The following is a 17,924-nucleotide window of genomic DNA, read 5'->3' as shown; positions in this document are numbered from 1 at the left end:
GCCCAGTTTGCTGCAGGACGCTCCCCTCCTCCACACTGCCGCCCCCTACAGGGCGGCCGGAGCAGCAAACAAAAAAAAAAAACAACCAAACTGGCGGTGCTGCCCTGGGTTTGGGCAGCATGCCGCCCCATAGAATATGCCGCCCCAAGCACCAGCTTGCTCAGCTGGTGCCTGGAGCCGGCCCTGGTTATAAGCTACATATAGTGCATAATCATCAGTAACCCAAATTTAGGTGAGTAAATTTAAGAATACAGTTTAGATATTGGCATCCAAGTAGTCGGGTACATCACTCATGAAAAGTTAAGCAGAGAGTTGGTTGTGGAAAGCACATATACCAATGCGTGGCGATTGTCCCGCAGCAATTGAGACGGAGGGTACCTAGTCCATTTAGAAACATTCTAGGCTGCATTGTAAGCCCGGGGTTGGGGCCATGGTGTTTCCAAGCCTGTGTTAAGCAACCACGTTGCATTGCAAACCCTGGTTCACAATTGCTGAAGCCGGGTCTCCCAGCCATGCTGTGTCTATCCTGCACTGCACAGACCTTCTGACTCGGGCCAGGGGCTTGAGGTGCATCCACACCCGCTTGGACCAGGGTCACAGTGCGACTTGGGCTCTGACCCCCCCGCAGGCTCCTAGGACCCGAGTCCCGAGGGCTTGCTGACCCCAGTGGGGCTGATCTGTGAGCGGGGGGGGAGCTTGGGTTCAACCCTGAGCCGGGGTGACGCTTAGCCTGCAGCCCACAGGGCAGCACTTTGCTTTCGCTGCCCCCCCTGGCCCGACTCCCATTGACGGCAAAGGGAGCAGCCCTCAGCCGGCCCCGAACCCCCGTGGCGGGAGCCAAGGCGGAGCCAGCCCGGCTCCCTGCCTCCGCCCCATTGGCCGGGGCGGCCCGGCGTCACCGCTTCCGCCCCCGCCTGCAGCTGGGCCACAACTGGCTGCAAAGTTTCCTCGCCCGCCCCCCGCGTCCCGTGCAGGCGAGCGGAGCCCGCGGGCGCAACTTTCCGCGCGGCTCCTGCTGCAGGGAGACGGCGGCGGCGATCATCTCTGCCCCTCGCCCTCGGGGATTATAGCAGGGGCGGCCCTGCCCACGCCGGCTGCTCCGCGCTGCGACCTGGGCTCGTCGTCTGTGGAGGGGGCGCTGGAGCGGAGCGCGGGGGAGGCATGATCTGATCCGGAGCCCGGGCGCCGCTTCGGGTCCGGTCCGCCGGCTGCCTCCACCTCGCGCTGCGGCGGCAGCAGCAGCAGCCGGTGTCCGCTATGGAGCGCCAGGTGTGACAGAGGCGTTAGACGAGGTAAGGCGCCCCCCCCCCCCCTTCAGGTCCTTGCATTGGTCCGCTCCTGTGTCTCTTTCTTCCCCTTCTAGAGACTTTGGCAGCCCCCATTTGATACTGGGTAGAAACCTTTTTGTTTTCCCTCTTCCCTGCCACCCCCTCTTTTTCCCCCGCCGTGGGTTTTCCGTTCATCATGTGTCATTACTCAAAGTTGTTGTGTTATTCTCCTCCCCCCCCCCCCCCCCGCCACACACACACACTTTGATTGCAGACTTCCTGCATTTCTGTGTCCCCTGGGTGGGAGCTGGTTGCACGAATAATTAAGTGCCAGGAAAAGCAGCTGCTGCCGGGAGGCCTGGGTTGCATTAGGAAGTACTGCTGGCTGCGATCAGGGCGCTTGTTTGGTCCCGATCCGCGGTGATCTTAATGTTAACACTGAGAAATAAATATCCGAGGTTTCTGCTAAGCAGGCCGCAGCAATTTTATAATGGTGAGGGGCAGGGTTATTAAACTTCTGGAGCTCTGCAGCGCGTTTCAGGCGAACGCCTCTGACCGAGGCCGGGGTTCTCAATACACAGAAGTTTCCCACCCCTCCTTTCTTCCAAAAGAGGTGTGGGTTTTGATTATGAGATGTTGTGTTAATTTTTTCCAGTCTTGGTAATGAGATCATTGTATATTATTCCCTCTAAATAACTTAGATCTAACAGATTAAAAAACATATTCAGCTGAGAAGTTGTGTAGAATCTGCAGAGCGCTGCTAAAACAGTCTGAGGCTGGGGGCAGTGGATAAAGGCACAGAAATGCCCATGTGAAATTGCATTATTTCTCTGTATATAAGCCTGGCTGGTCAGATCTCTTTGATGCAGGGACCCTATTTTTGTTTTGTATTTGTACAGCGCCTAGCACTATGGGGTCCTGATCCATAACTGAGGCTTCTAGGCTTGACGGAAATATGAATAATTATTCATGGACCATAGGCCAAAATAATCGATTGTAGGCAACAACGGGATTGCCCCTGAGGTATATACGGAATAGAGTTAGAGGAATGTGTACAATTATTGGGCCAAATGCAACCCCAGTGTAACTCTATTACCCTTTGCAGTCATTTGCTCCCTGATGATTTATCATAATAAGGGTACAAGTCCCTTTGTAAAGCATGCAAACAGCAGGGCTCCCTGCTCCAAACACCTGCTAATGTAAAGGTCTGATTCCTCAAGTCCATTGTGTAAAGTCCATTGACATCAGAGGGAATTCCCCATGCGGAGGATTTGCAGCGTCTCAGTGCAGTGCAGCTACAGTGCAATCACAGAAGCAGCTCTGGGGTACAGTCCATGAGAAGGGTGAGTGGGGGAGGATTTGCGGCAGGCGTGGGTTTGAAGAAGGGATTTGCAGAACCACAGAGCTATTTGGCCCAAGAGAGACTGTTCCTACTGTGGAGGTGTGGCACGAGCGATAGTCATTGCAAGCCAGTAGAGATATGGGAAATATAACTGGGTGGAAGGGGAAAAACCCATGCCATATTTGAGTGGATTGCAGCACCGAGTCTCCATCGAATCATGAGTTGTGCCATGTTAGGACAGACAGGTTGATGTTGCAGGAGAGTTTATTTTGCTAGCACCAAACTTCAGCCAGACTGGGCTGGACTGAAAGATGACGTGTAAGAGGCTAGAAGTTCATGCCAATACGTAGGCGTGAGTCTGAGGAAATCTAAATTGGTGTATCATGTAAATAGAATAAGGTGTATCTCTCACCAGCTAGATAAACCCCTGAATTTGTCCCACCGTCATTGAGTTTTCTGATGACGTCCTCTTCCTCTTTATGTTTTACAAGGGATTGTTATCTGGTGTTATTTTTGCACAGAGACCTGACTTTAGCTCATTGCAAGTCAGAGATTGCCTGCAGGAGGAGTTTTGCCCGAGTAAGGACAGAAAGCCAAATGCTCCCTTCCCCTTTTGCAGGCGCAGAGCAGAGGATGTGGTTGAGAATTGGGGAGCTGTGCAGTCAAAGAAGGAAGCAGGGTCCTGGAAGCATTGTAGAGGAACAAGACCTGGCCTCCAGCAGAGTTCCTAGGGGTCTGTGCAGATTCTGGGTGATCGAAGGGGTTTTTCTGGGTGAAACCACCTGCCTGTTCCATGGAGGACAAGGGGTAACATCCTGGCAGAATGGGTGGCAACTTGTTGAGTTTCCAGTCCCCTATGTGCAGGTTGCCACAGCTCTAGGCGGGAGCTCAGTTTAGGCAAAGAGAAGTGTAGAACTGATGCCTGAGAATGTAGAAATCTTCTTAAGTTCTGCAGGAGTTGAACTCCTCTGCAGCTTTGCAGATGTTTAGCTGTATTCATGAGGAATTTAGGACTGCGACGCTGTGTTATCCGAACCCTGGAGTTTTATACTGGTTTCAGATCTGCCATGAGACGTTTGCAGAATCGGAGTTCATCTGTACAGTACTGCACAGTCTATTGCATGGACAGGGATTTGATCGCTTCTAAAAGAACCTCTGTTGGTGCCAGAATGCATGGTTGGGTGGGCCGGTCTGTTTAGTTGTGGATTTAAAGGCTCTTTTATATGTTACGTCTCTAAAATGGTTTCAGTGCCTTTTAGTTTTTTCCATGTGATGTAGTTTCCCATTGGGAACCCACAGCCCCACTGTGTAAACATGCTAATAGGAGGGCTTGGGGTTTTTCTTTCTTTGTGGCAGTGAGGGGAGGTGCATCCTCCCGTATGGATACTGACTGGAACCTGGCCTGAAGGGACTGCCAACAGGCTGAGTGGGGCTACTTTGCTAGTAGCCAGTAGATTAGGTTAAAGTTTAAGGAATGTGCTGCCTTCTCCATCCCATCCAAAGCGCTCATGTTGTCTGCTGGTGACTGGCATTATTGTACTGTTTGACAGGCTTGAAATAACTCCTGAATCTACACTCCAAAGCTCGCCCCTGCCCCCACCCCAAGGCAGTGCCTCTCTGGCCCTCCCCAGGACTCTGCATGCTGAGGCTGGGGACGCCAGAGAAAAGACAGACTCACCCCTTCTTCCCCTCCTATGCTGGTTAGCAGGATTCAGGGACCAGGCAGGAAGGGGTTAAGGGCTTTGAGTTCCAGCTGACTTGCCCCTCCACCCATGGCACACCCTCGGCTCTTAACCCTTTCCTGCCCAGTGCTTGAAACCTACTTCAAACCCCGGAGAGGGGAGGGGTTTTAAAGCCACGCTTTTCCAGTGATTTCAGCACCCTCTTATCACCTGGACTCCATTCGGGGAGGGGGGGTGTGTGTTCAGTGGGACCAGGATTTGGCTGTAAAGTTGTCAAGCCTCGGTATAAGTATACTCGGTCTAAGTATCTCAGCTTCATTATTTTTTTTTTTTGCCCTACCTCCCAGATACCTATTAAATTACAAACTAGGAACTAAAAAATGTACAGAATGTCTGCTGTGTACCCCGCAGATGGAAAAATCATTTATATAAGGATGAAGAGGGAAAATACGGAATTCAGCTTGGTTATTTTTGTTTTCTCTCTGAGACCTCAAACACTATTCAGGGTTCCCAGAAAACTATATATGGCCCACTAATCCTGAGTCTAGCTGTGTATGGATTTACCGTGAGCCTCTGTTTTTTTGTTTTGTTTTTGTTTTGTTTTGTTTAAAGCAAGGCAAGATGAAATGACTAATCCTGCTGTCTTTGTGAATCCCTTCAGGAAAGCATCAAAGGAATAATATGGCTTGCAGATGTAAGGCCCGAGTTACCCGTTGTGGCAGAGCAGTTAGTTGGCTACAGGACCTCACACCTGCTGCGCAGCAGTGCTTGCCAGCCGAGCTTGTGTTTCTTTTGTTGCAATCATCTGTATTGAACAAGTGTCGGTTTTCAGAGCTCTCCACATGACTTAAGTGCTGCCATAAAAAATAAGATGGCGGAAAGCTCTGTGTTCCTGCCACCCACCCCCGCAATACTTGACAGAGGTGGAGCCTGCACCTAATATTACAGACTGTAAAGAAATAGGGATGGGGAGCCAATGGGATTGTCACACGGGCTGACCTTTACTAGGGGAAGCATCGGGAGTGGGAGTTGGGATGTCTGGGTTCTATTCTTGAGCATGCCATTTAGTGACGGCATGATTTGGGGCAAGTCTTACTTGTGTGCCTTAGTTTCCCTCTCTTTAAAATGGTAATGGTGATACTTAGTCCAGGGGGTGCTGTGAGGCTCAGCTAGTTAAAGTTGCAAAGCGCTCTGAGATCCTTGGATGAAAGGCCCCATAGGAGTGCAAAATATTCTCAGTCCTATAGAGTAAAATCTGTTCTGTTTGTGGTCTGATAGGGTGCCCAGGAATATGGATCAGCGGGCTTTCTAGCGATGCCTAAAGCATTGTGACTAACAATTGTCCTCTGTGGTTCCGTCTCCATTCCTTTCCCTAGAAGGGGAAAGAAGAGGCCTCTTCTGTTTGGGAGGGAAGTTATCTGTTGTCTGGGTGTGTTTACGGTGGTTGTTTTTAAATCTCAGCCTGCTCCTATGGTTCTCTTGGAGTCTGACATTGCGTTTGGACAACAGTGTGATTTTTAATAAGGATCAACCACAAAATCACTGTGACCCAGCTCTGATGTTTAATAATAATACAAGGACTTTAACCATTTAAGAGCTTTTAAATAGGTACCCAGGCCTGCTTCTGTTAGTCACTGACAAATTGCTGATTGCAGAAGTGCAGTTACACTAGAGATTGGAGGGGCCGGGAGGTTGGCAGGAGTGCAAATGCTTGAGCTTTGTAACAGCAATATGAGACATCAGCCGGATAGTGAGCAGTTGGTGGGGGACGTATGCTCCCCACTCCTCATTAGCAGCATGTATGGCTCACTGATTTCAATGGGATTAGGATTGGACCCTAGGAATACAGCATGCAAATAGTCACATTTTATTAGAAGATTGGCCGAGCTGTGTCTGATTTCACAGCCCTGTCACTCAGTGAGTCTCTTTCCTGGGGGAATACAGACAATCCTCCTCTGGACACGCAGCTTGTTACTCTGCGGGCCAGCTGGGTGAACAGCTCCTCGTGCAAGGAGCCCCATTGACGTCAGCGGGAGTGCTGGTGTGGGGAATTGGCCTGCGGTCGAAGGAAGGGCTTCACCAGCTGGCCTTAAAACTTCTCACTGCTACTTCCACTTCTCACCTTCCCCAGCAGCAGTGCTGGCAAGATCACAGATGTACACACGGTGCTGGTGGCGGCGGGCGTTTTAAGCACTGTCTCACCTAGATCTGCTCTAAAAAAGCTGGACGACGTGGGACTGGGAGCCCAGCGTACAGTAGCGCTACTGCTGCGGTGCCGCTAAAACAGAGACTGCAACGGTGGGAAAACTTGGGGCAAAAAGCAGGGACCTTCTCATCCAATTCTTACTTGGGCAAATCGCCCTGGAGACATCCAGACGGAGCGAGGATTCCACACTGGGGCCATCGTCGTTAGAATGAGGAGAGGTTTGTCAGTTGAATTAAAGCCTCCCCATTCTACATGCTGTGGGCTGGCAGATCATTAGAGGTAGCCCAAGGAGGAGAAGCAGTGGCAGTGAGGAAGGAGGGTGGAGCTGAGCTGGGAGTTTGGCTCAGAGCCTGGGGAGCTGCACAGGGCAAAGTCCAACTGGTAGCGTGTGCAGCGACTAGCGAAGAAGGGCCCGATCCTGGAAAGGGTGGGGCTACCTATGGTACTAAGCAGGCATGACACCCAGTGCATGCAGGATCAGGCCCTAAGAAGGGATGGACAGATCTCCCCAGCCCCGGGAGGGGATTGGAGGCCAAGCGATTCTGTCCAGGGGCACATAGCCTGGGGTGTGTTACAGCTGTCGGGGCGTGGAAGTTGTACATTAAAATAAGGAAAGAGGGAGGTGTCCATGGACTAGGTTTGTAGCTAGTGGTGTGACATTGTTAGGAAAGGGGCATCTTATGATGCTGGACCTACCCGCTCTGGGAAAGGGGCCAGTGCTTTGCCAAGTCCCCTTACAAAACGTCCCATGAACCCAGCACTGACGAAAGGTGCTAGCCTGACGGCTGCAGAGAGGGAAGCCTCTGGAGGATCCAGAGACCAATAGGTCTGGGATGGGTAGCGCTGTGCAGGCTGTCCCCAAACTGACCCGTAACCCTGCCTTGGAGGGAGCTGCCACACCCAACCCTTTGTACTTGGACCCTTGCTAGCACTCGGAACTACCGGTTAGTCCCAGCCGGGGTAGGTCTGTTGGGGCCACTAGTTCACTGGGAGATTTGTTGAGACCTACCAGACTCATCCTAGTACATGTGAGCCGCTGAGCAGTGAGTTGTTTTGCTATTGCTGTGTGTGTTGCGCTACTCTGGCACTGTGTAAGCATGGCGCTTGGCCCGCCATGGGTCAGCTACTCGGGTGGTGTAAATCAGTATCGCTCCGTGGATTGACACCAGGACTTACACTGAGGATCTGACTCCAGACAGGTTCCTTGCCCTAAGCAGCTTACAGTGGAAGTTAAGACTAGAACCACCATGGGAGATGATAATACAGAGATGTGACTGTCCTGACTTTCCGAGGTGCTACCTCTCCTCTTACCCCGCCCCTTCCCCGCATACACCCACTTGGCCTCTGAGTACAGTGTAGGGGGCTAGGTTTTGATCTGTTAAAGTCCAATGAATTGGGGCTTGGTTACCTCCAAGACCATCTTTCTTCTCCTGTGATCAGCAGAGGTGCCTGAGCTAACAGCCTTGTTTAAAAGAAAAGAGGTTGCTTGCTTGAAGAGAGTTCTTGATTCTGGATCTTGCCCTGATAACCTTTAGGGCAGGCTACAAAGTCTTATTTTTCACCCCCGCCCCCCACAGCCTCTCTGCAGGGGGTGAGCTGAACGATATGGGTTGGCCAGATTGGACATGCTGCCAGTAAGCCCCCAAATCTGGGAATGTGTCGCTCTCTGAGTGGTTTGTGTGGACTGCTCAGATTGAGCACAAACCATAGATGAGATACAGAGCCCTTGGGGAAAGGCGCATTGAATAAATCAATGCACAGATAGATAGTTGCCATTGTACACGACCCGGATTCTGTCTTTGCATTTGCATGGTTTCCACGGACTTGCTGAATGTGCCCAACCCTTTCTGTTTTATTTTGTATGGGTTCCTATACCATGTTCATCAGTGTATATTTGAGTGCCTTCCAGCCGTGCATTGAGCCACGTGAGTAACATCTGTCCCGTGTTTTTTCTCACCCCCACTGTCCAGGGGGAGAAGTGTGTGCAGAGGTGTGTCTTGTTTTTCAGTTTTTAAATGTTTGCCAGAGGGGGAATGCAGTCTCCTAGCCAACCAGAGATGGTAGGGAGCATTGCCTATACTTCTGCGGGAGCCCGCGCCCCAACACACATGCCTCCAAAGGCAGCGTCTGTGGCCAAATTTCTGGAGAGCTCAGCAGTGGGGACTGGCAGAAGCCCACCCTCCTAGGTCTTGCTCAGTGGCCTAAATTGTGTCACTGAACATCCCCTCATCCTGCCCCCCCCTCTTTGGCCAGATACAGATGTGTCGTTGGCAGGCTACGAAGGAGTCCTCTTCTGCAGCCCCTCTCGTTCAGAGATGGGGAGAGGGAAGACTTCATGCAAAGACAGACTGACACCTGAGGGGCGCAGGCAAACCGTCTGCGTAGCTCTACTGTTTATCTCTAGTTAGGAGTCTGGGAACCATCAGTAGATGAAATCTAGTTCTTTCTAAGCCCACGCTGTGGGAAGCTTACGTCCATTTGCCACAACATTGCGGGGCTTGAAAAATTTACTTGATCCTTGCTAGTCAGAAGAATAAATCTGCTATCCAGGGACTGAATAAAAATAGTGTGAATGGGGGGGGGGGGCACCGGTGAGGTTCATAGGTAGTGCCCTGTTGAGAGGCCCATTTCGCCACCAGCAGCTGATGGGAAGGTGCTGAGATTCATACAAGGTTGATGCCTCTGGTCTCTGCTTTTGAATCAGGCTCAGGCTAGTACGTGTCTGGTAATGTGGAGCCATACTCCGGCTTGTGGAATAGGTTACGGCATTTTCTCTCTCTTTCCTTAGCCTCCCCTCTGTTGCTACCCTGCCTCCCCCCTCGGCCGCTGCGGAGCGTGATGTTTGGACTTGGGTTTTGTGCTCAGCTGTGAGGGCAAATCGAGGCTAGTGTTCAGGTCTGGCTCTTCGGGCGAGGCTTGAACCAGCACCAGGAAATGACACTGCTCCCTGTTTGGGATCTGTCCTGGAGCCAAAACTAATGGGGCAGGAATGGATCTGGGATTCTAGGGTATTTGGGCTGAAATTCTGTTTTTGTTTCTAAACAGATGGGCCTGGCCCAATCTGCTTTTAAAAAAAATAAAATGTAGAGAATCCTGGTGTGTGTGTGTGTGTGAGAGAGAGAAAAGTCATTTGCTTACCTGGCATTACCAAAGCAGGGAGATGTTGCTTCCCATGACTCATGAAATGCACTGTAGGCTCTCCTAAGAATGGGTGAGCTCATTATTTTGGCTGGGACTTGGCATCTGGTTTCCTGAGCAATCTTGGTGGGAGGGGGAGGGGCGGCTTGTAGGAAGGATGGGGCTGCAGGAAGGGATTTCCAAACTTTTTGTTTCTTTGCATGAGTGGTGTGGAATCTTGGACTCGGCTACAGTGAAACACAGAAGGTTTTGTGCATCACTAACATTATGGAAAGGCTTGTAGATTCATATCCCTTTGATTTTCTTAGGGCTTGTCTACACTTTAAAATACTACAGTAGCGCCCATGTAGAGCTTCAGTGTAGTGACTACCTATGCCGACGGGGAGAGATTCTCCTGTTGGCATAGGTAATCCACCTCCCTGAGAGGTGGTAGTTAGGTTGAGAGAAGAACTCTTCCATCTACCTCATGCTGTCTACACAGGGGGTTAGGTGAAAAATCCGCACCCCAGAGAGAGCTCAACCAATGTAAATTCCTAGGGCAGACCAGTGTGTTTTATTTATTCATGCTGTGTCTTACTGGGTGGGGAGTACTAGATAACATGATGGAACTGGATCCCATATGTTCCAAACAGTTGTTGATCTAGGCAATTAATTGAAGAAAAGTAGAGAAGCAATTTTTTAAAAAATTATTTAGCAAATCTCCCGATCATAGATCATGCAGAAACAGCAAACAATCACAGCGGTAGGAATTGAAATAAAATGTTTGCTGAAATATGAGATGGCTGGTTTTAGCAAATTGTAAGAAGAAGCTGCATCAACACAGTGTATGGGAGACTAGCAAAAGGATTCAGTTTCTTTTCTGAAGTGTAGGGTTAGTACGTTTCCCAGTTCTTTCTCTGTGGATATATAAGGCCGGATTCTCTTTAGTGTAAACCAAAAGTGACACCACTGCAGTCAAGCAAATTAAACTAGAGTAAGACTAGTGTGAGAGGAGAATCAGGGCTATAATAGTCATATGATAGTCTGGATCATGAAGAGTCCAAAAATTCTTTATGAACCCTACAAACAGGATTCTTCAGCGGATTGCAGCTACCTTTGGAGTGGAAGATCAGCTGGTTAACAGAGCCTAGCAACGCATCTTAGGACTGGAAGTGAGGCTAAAATAGGGAAAGAACAAGTAAAAAATTACTTAGACAAGTTAGATGTTTTCGTCACCAGGGCCTGTTGAAATGCATCCTAGAATACTCAAGGAGCTGACTGAGGAGATGTCTGAGCCATTAGTTAATCTTTGAAAAGTCGTGGAAGATGGGAGAGACACCAGAGGACTGGAAAAGCACAAATACAGTGCCCATGTATAAAAAGGGAAATACGGATAACGCGGGGAATTACAGACCAGTCATCTTAACTTCGGGACCTGGAAAGATAATAGAGCAAATAATTAAACAATCAGTTTGTAAACATCTAGAAGATAATAATGTAAGTAAGTCAGCATGGATTTCTCAAGGACAAATCATGTCAAACCAACCTACTAGCTTTCTTTGACAGGGTAACAAGCCTTATGGGGTGGTGGGGGTGGGGGGAAGCGGTAGATGTGGTATATCTTGACTTGAATAAGGCTTTTGATACTGGCTCACATGACCTTCTCATAAACAAACTGGGGAAATACAACCTAGATGGAGCTACTATAAGGTGGGTGCATAATTGGTTGGAAAACTGTGTTCCCATAGAGTAGTTATTAGTGGTTCACAGTCAGCTGGAAGGGCATATTGAGCGGGGTCCTCCAGAGATCAGTTCTGGGTCTGGTTCTGTTCAATATCTTCATCAATGATTTAGATAATGGCATAGAGAGTACACTGATCAAGTTTGTGGATAATACCAAGCCGGGAGGGATTACAAGTGCTTTGGAGGATAGGATTAAAACTCAAAGTGATCTGGAGAAATGGTCTGAAGAAAACAGAAGGAAATTCAGTAAGGACAAATGCCAAGTACTTGGCTTAGGAAGGAACAATCAGTTAAGACAAAATGGGAAATGGCTGTCTAGGAAGCAGTGCTGCAGAAAGGGATCGGAGGATCATAGTGGATCACAAACTAAATATGAGTCGAGTGTAACACCACTGGGGGAAAAAAAAAAGCAAACCTAATTCTTGGATGTATTAGCAGGAGTGTTGTAAGCATAGGTGCCAAAAATGGTGGGTGCGTTTAGCACCTCCACCCCCAGTGCTCCTGCCTGCTGGCAGCCCCACTGATCAGTGTCTTCCCCCTCTCTTATATGCAAGCTTGCTTGCATATATAAACCTGCCCCTGGAAATTTCCACCACTTGCATCTGAAGAAGTGGGTATTCACCCACGAAAGCTCATGCTGCAGAACGTCTGTTAGTCTATAAGGTGCCACAGGATTCTTTGTTGCTTTCCCCCTCTCTCGCAGCCCCTCCCACTGGCTGCAGATCAGCTGTTCTGCAGTGTGCAGGAGGTGCCCCGGAGGGGTGAGGGGAGAGGGCAGGAAGAGTCGAAGTGGGGATGGGAAGAGGTAGGGTGGAGGTGGGGACTTGGGGAAAGGGGTAGGGGCGGGGCAGGGCCTTAGGTGGAGACGGGGGGAGCACTCCCTGGCACATGAGAAAGTCGGCGCCTGTGGTTGTAAGCAAGACATGAGAAGTCATTCTTCCACTCTACTCTGTGCTGATTAGGTCTCAGCTGGAGTATTGTGTCCAACTCTGAGTGTCACATTTCAGGAAAGATGTGGACAAATTGGAGAAAGTCCAAAGAAGAGCAACAAAAATGTTTAAAAGTCTAGGAAACATGATATATGAGGGAAGGCTGAACGCATTGGGTTTGTTTAGTCTGAAGAAGAGAAGACTGAGCAGGGACATAACAGTTTTCAAGTACATAAAAGGTTCTTACGAGGAGGGAGAAAAATTATTCCCCTTAACCTCCAGAGGATAGGGCAAGAAGCAATGAGCTTAAATTGCAGCAGGGGCGGTTTAGGTTGGACATTAGGAAAAACTTGATAACTGTCAGGGTGGTTAAGCACTGGAATAAATTGCCTAGGGGGGTTGTGGAATCTCCATCACTGGAGATTTTTAAGAGCAGTTTAGACAAATGCCTGCCAGGGATGGTCTAGGTAATATTTAGCTGTGCCAGGGAGTGGATTAGATGACCTCTCAAGGTCCCTTCCAGTCCTGTGATTCTAGGATTATCTATGATTATGAAGGGGCAGGCAATTCTAGGTAGGTAGAGTGCAATTGGGATGTATCCAGAACATTGGGTTTAGCGCTCCTGTCTCTTGCTGGAGATTGAAAAGCGGTGGCAGCATTTAAACCATGCTTGAGGTAGGGCTTGTAAAGATCCATGTATGTAGCAACACTAGCTGGCATCAAACACTTAATTGGCATTGATGGAAATCTTCTGTGCATGTATTCTGCTAGCCCTTTGTCTGTGACTAAACATCCCAGGTCCGACTGGTAGAAACATGCCCAATGTGTTGGTGAAACTCTGGTTCTCCACTGAGTACAGGAGATCCTTCATGGAACAGCAGCAACGCAGCACGGTGACTGGCCAACCAGCAGGCAAGGAGTTAACAGCGAACAATGTTACTGAACAGGTTTATATTTACTTCCTTGTGATCCTAAAGATGAGATAATTTCGAAATCTGACAGCATTGGCCAGCAAAGAATGAGGCTTCCTTTTCATGCTTATGTCCATATCCTGCAAGACAGGAACTTATCTCAGCCTAGGCAGTGAGTGGAAAGTACAACTTTTATACTTTAAGAACTGGCAGGGCCAGATTCTTAGCTGGTGTGAATTGGTGTAGTCCATTCAAGACACTGGTACTATATTCACTTACATCAGCCGGATCTGGGTCTGAAGATGTTGCCTTAAAATACACTGCTCAAGAAGAACACTTAAGAACATAAAGCTGTCTTTTTAAATCCCCCAAATTGCTTTTTAAGCTGATGGTTTTTCATGGCTGCCCCCAAATATATATATATGAAAAATACGAGGATCTCAGTGATTTACAAATCCTGTTGAATTAAGCCTCCCAATAACCTAGTGAAGGAAAGAAGTAAAATCTTGTTTGGCTGTTCTTCATTTGTATTGCAGTTGCACCTACCAGCCCTAGCCACGACCAAGACCCTGTTGTGCTAGGTGCAGCACAAACACGGTACAGAAAGAGGGTCCCTGCCTCAAGGAATTTACAATCCAAGCTGTTCTTGTGTTGTTCCAATCCTGGGAATATTTTCACCAGTTAAAAGCATTTTAAGTGCTATATTTGTGCTCTGAGCACCCAAGCTGGCTTGCTGCTTGAAAGCTGTGGAGTCTGATGTCGCGTACACTGGTGTTAATACAGAGTAACGCCAGTGAAGTCAGAGTTACAATGGCATGGTGTGCTGCAGCCCTTTGCATCACCCATGTGACTAACCCTGTTGGGCTAGACCCTGAGCTGTGGCTGAGGAGAAAGAGGTGGATAGGGTTGCAAAAGTGGCTTCAAGCCACCTGTGTTCTCGCCCAATTCAGTGTAGTGCAGCCCCAGGGCCCAGATCCTGTCTATTCTGTTCTGGCTTTTACTGGGTTATGAAGAGCATATATCTGAGTGCTTCATGCCAGCAGCCTCTGGTCCCAGTGGGCCATCCTGGCAGCCCGAGATCACTAAGACGCAGGGATATCCCAGCCACACGCCCTTGCTTTGGCCATGCTGAGTGCAGGGAGCGGATCAGTGTAGTAGCTCTGTGCCACCCAAAGTTCTGATCTAGAGCCCTGCAGCGGAACCAGGAACCCATGAGCCCCACAGGACCCACTGCCATAATAGCAGGAGCAGGTGAAATGTACTTTGCAGGCGGGAATAGATGGGCCAAAAAAACCCCAACCCAGACTGCAGTAATTTGCGGGAAAACACTAAATCTCTCGTCAGTTTGTCTTAAATAGAATTTCAGCAATGGAAAGCAAGTTCCCCCCCCCTTTTTTTTTAAATAAAGGTTTTAATACTTAAACTTGAGTGAGGATAGAAAGAGATTTGATGTTTTATAACAGGAGTTAAAGTATTTTTTTACATGGTTGAAGCAAGATTTGTTTTATTCTTTGAGTGGTAAAAATTCTAAGTTTTTTTTTTTTAAAAATAATAATAATATGCCAATGGTTTGGTTTTGTTTTTTAGTAGCATGGGGGAATCTGTGTCTCTCTTGTGGTATCTAAGGCTTTTGCAGGTGGGAGCAAGATAAAAGCGCAAGAAATAATGCGGGAACAGGTGGGAGTGGGATTAAAAAAATAGTCAAGCTCAGCGCTCTAGTCGAATCCTGCGATGGCCAGGTAAGCCAGTGCTTTGCACTGGTAGTGCAACACAGAGCTGCTCTAATCCAGCCCATTGGGTTTCATTCAATTTCACCTACATTGAAATCGATATGCCTGATTCTCCACTGCCCAGCATCCTGCATAGTTATTTACACCTGGACAAAGTAGGTGCAGACCACTTATCTAATCAGAAGAGTGATGTTTTACACCCACTGTACCTAGATGTAAATGACCTACTCAAAGGGCAGGGGAAATGGAGAATCAAGGCTGTAGAACTTAAAAACAGCCAGGAAATAAATACAACCGCCCATGTTAATGGCACTCATAGGTAATTCGGTTTGAGGCAAAGTTCTCCTTTTTTAGAGTCTTAAAAAAACCTACTGGAAAGTACATAATAATCTGAAAATCCCAACTCCTGCAAACCTTATTCAAATGAGTAGTTTTTACTAGGGTGGCTACTTATATGAGCAAAGTTGAAAGGATCAGGGTCTTTTAAGCATAAAAAAAAATACACAAAACAGCAGCCAGTCCCATTCTAGATACGCATTGTACTGAATTGAGTAGGTTTGGTGTCTGTGTAGCCACTGCTGGACCGACTCAGAAATACTCAACCGTGTGCTGTAGGTGATCTGTGGCTAGCCACTAAAGCAGATTCTTAAGGGATTCAGTCCTGTGTTTTTTGAGGCTGTTCTATTGCTTCTGCCGCTGTGAAGTTGTGAGTGGCCATGGCTTGCAGCAAATTAACAATAGTGAAGGCCACAGATATTTTGTCATATAAATGGATTAAACTGAATACGTGTCATGCAGGCTGAAAAGCACACATGGGGTCTCCCTGCTTGCCAATCAGAGAGGACCATGTCTCTCTCACTAACTCCAGTTCTGCTCAGCAATCCTACTCCTCTTTCCAGCAGTGGATCTCCCTATTGTACTGTCCCCGATCCTGCATTCCTTGCACGCTCGGAACTCCCACTGACTTCAGCGGGAATGAAGGTTGTGCACGCTTTAGCATATGGCTTCTTTACCATTCTAGGAGTAAACTAATTTTGATGAAGTAGGTGGCTTTAAAAAATAGAAAGCCTTTTAGTAGTGAAGGGTCAGCTAAAGCTAACTAGCCATGTGCGTGGCTGGCCCAGATTCCCTTTGCTGTGATCTGTGATGATGGTATATGAAGGCTCTCAAAGGACATGGTGGAAAGGTGCTAGTGGAAAAGCTGTTGCTATGACGAATGACTCAGTGCTGGAATTTGAACTGTCAACTTCAAAACTATGAACACTACCTCATTTATTCCTTTGCTTAGAATGCTGAACTGCTGTAGTGCCTCTTGTTTTAATTTCTCCTCCTTACTGACTTTACCAAAAAAAATAAATTGTAATTCCACAGTCTGAGCTGGCTCCAGCAAGGTGCCGAAAACCCTCACTTCCCATGGACATCAGTGATGCTTCAGTGTGCTCAGCACCATGCAGGACTGAACTCACTAACATGATTCAGGAAAGAACTTGGGCGTATGCCGAACTCCCACAATCAGACTTATTTGCATGCCTAAACTTAAGCACTTGCTTATGTGCATTCCTGCATCAGGATTGTCCATTGGGTTTTGCACTAGTATAGCTCAATTAGTTTACACCAGAGTAAGTGAGATTAAACGTGAGCTTAAAAGCCTTGCCTGCAGTATAGATGGTAATCAGTGACATAAGCAAGCGATAGTTTTATACTGATTGTTCAATCACTGACAGTGTGTGCCCACACGGGTGATGCTGAACCAATTGAAGGGCCCATTTTGCATTGCATGCACTTTGAGGCACAGTTTAATCTTGTCTGTGTCTGTTATATAACTTCCTGGAACCTTGAAAATAGTATTGAATAATGCTTAGAATTGTACATCGTCAAAGCACAGTACGAAGAGTAACTGACCAATTCTCACCTCTCTCTAATAAGTGGCCTAGTTTTTCAGAGATGCGAAGTACCTGCTGCTCTCATTGACTTCACTAATAGGACTTGTGGTTGCTGTTCAGCTCCTCTGAAAATCAAGGACTCTCTCCTTCGATTACAATGGGCATTGGATCAAGGTCTTACTGAGGTGTCCAAACATGTCTGACTCTCTCGGCAGCCTGGCAACACGTGGCCTTAGTATCTCTGAATGATGGCACTTCTAGGGCATATGTAAACACAAACCTCCATGTCTTTTGTCCTCGGAAAAGGTCTATAAAGTGTTTGTGATGGGTTTCCCTCCCTCCCCTGCCCACCCGATTTCTGAGCTATGTTGGCATTCGCGTCCCAGAGGAGCATTCAGCATGTAGCCAGCACATTGCACGGCTTCCTGTGTTTGTGTGGGCAGCCTGCCAGAAAGCAGGGGCATTCTCTGCTGGGACTGGAGCTGGCGCTGGTGTTGCAGAAGAAAATGGAAATCTTGGTGCCATTCATCCCTGGGGTTAGTGAGACACTTTCCGGAGTGTCTTGATTATTTAATACCCTTTGTTTGCTGCCAGCGCTTTAAATCGAGCCCTCGGAGTGTAGTTTCCCCACCATGTATCCTTGGTGTCTCAGTGCAAGATGCCAGTCCCCGGAAGGGAGTAGCCATGATCTCCTTGGGTCCTCTTTGTCTGCTGAAGGAAACGGCTCTCTTTCCTTCCCCGAATCAGATTGTCCCCAAGTACTTAGCCAGCAAACAGGGAGAGGGAGCATTCCGAGTGGTTCAAGCACAGGACTGGGAGCCAGGTGATTGCTAAAGGATGGTTGGATTTGTAGTTAAGGCCCTGGTTTGGGATATCTAGCTGTGGGACATACATGGCTCCCATGACTGTAATATCTGAGCACCTCCCACTCTTGAATATATTGATCCTCACTGCACCCTTATGAGGCAGGGTAGTGCTGTCACCACCATTGTATAGATGAGGACCTGAGGCACACAGTGGTTGTGACTTACCTAAATCACACGGGAAGTCTGTGGCAGAACAGGGAGTTGAACCTAGGTCTCCTGAGTCTGCTAACCACAGGACCATCCTTCC

The 17,924-nt window shown here is 48.3% G+C and overlaps 1 protein-coding gene across 3 annotated transcripts in view; it reads left to right on the top strand.

Moving 5' to 3' along the window:
- The first annotated feature begins 944 nt into the window (after positions 1–944).
- Positions 945–17,924, top strand: part of LOC120398118 (mitogen-activated protein kinase kinase kinase 3-like) — a 113,389-nt gene continuing 96,409 nt past the window's right edge. For 2 of the 3 annotated variants that reach the window (XM_039525169.1, XM_039525168.1), the window contains exon 1: positions 945–1,292. The gene's annotated coding sequence lies outside the window, so the exon portion shown is untranslated. The remainder of the gene's footprint in view (positions 1,293–17,924) is intronic. The other variant, XM_039525167.1, reaches the window with a different exon arrangement.

The sequence above is a fragment of the Mauremys reevesii genome, linkage group 2 (assembly GCF_016161935.1).
Source record: "Mauremys reevesii isolate NIE-2019 linkage group 2, ASM1616193v1, whole genome shotgun sequence".
NCBI lineage: Eukaryota > Metazoa > Chordata > Testudines > Geoemydidae > Mauremys > Mauremys reevesii.
The sequence above is the reverse complement of the archived record's forward strand: the minus strand, read 5'-3'. Positions and strand labels throughout refer to the sequence as shown.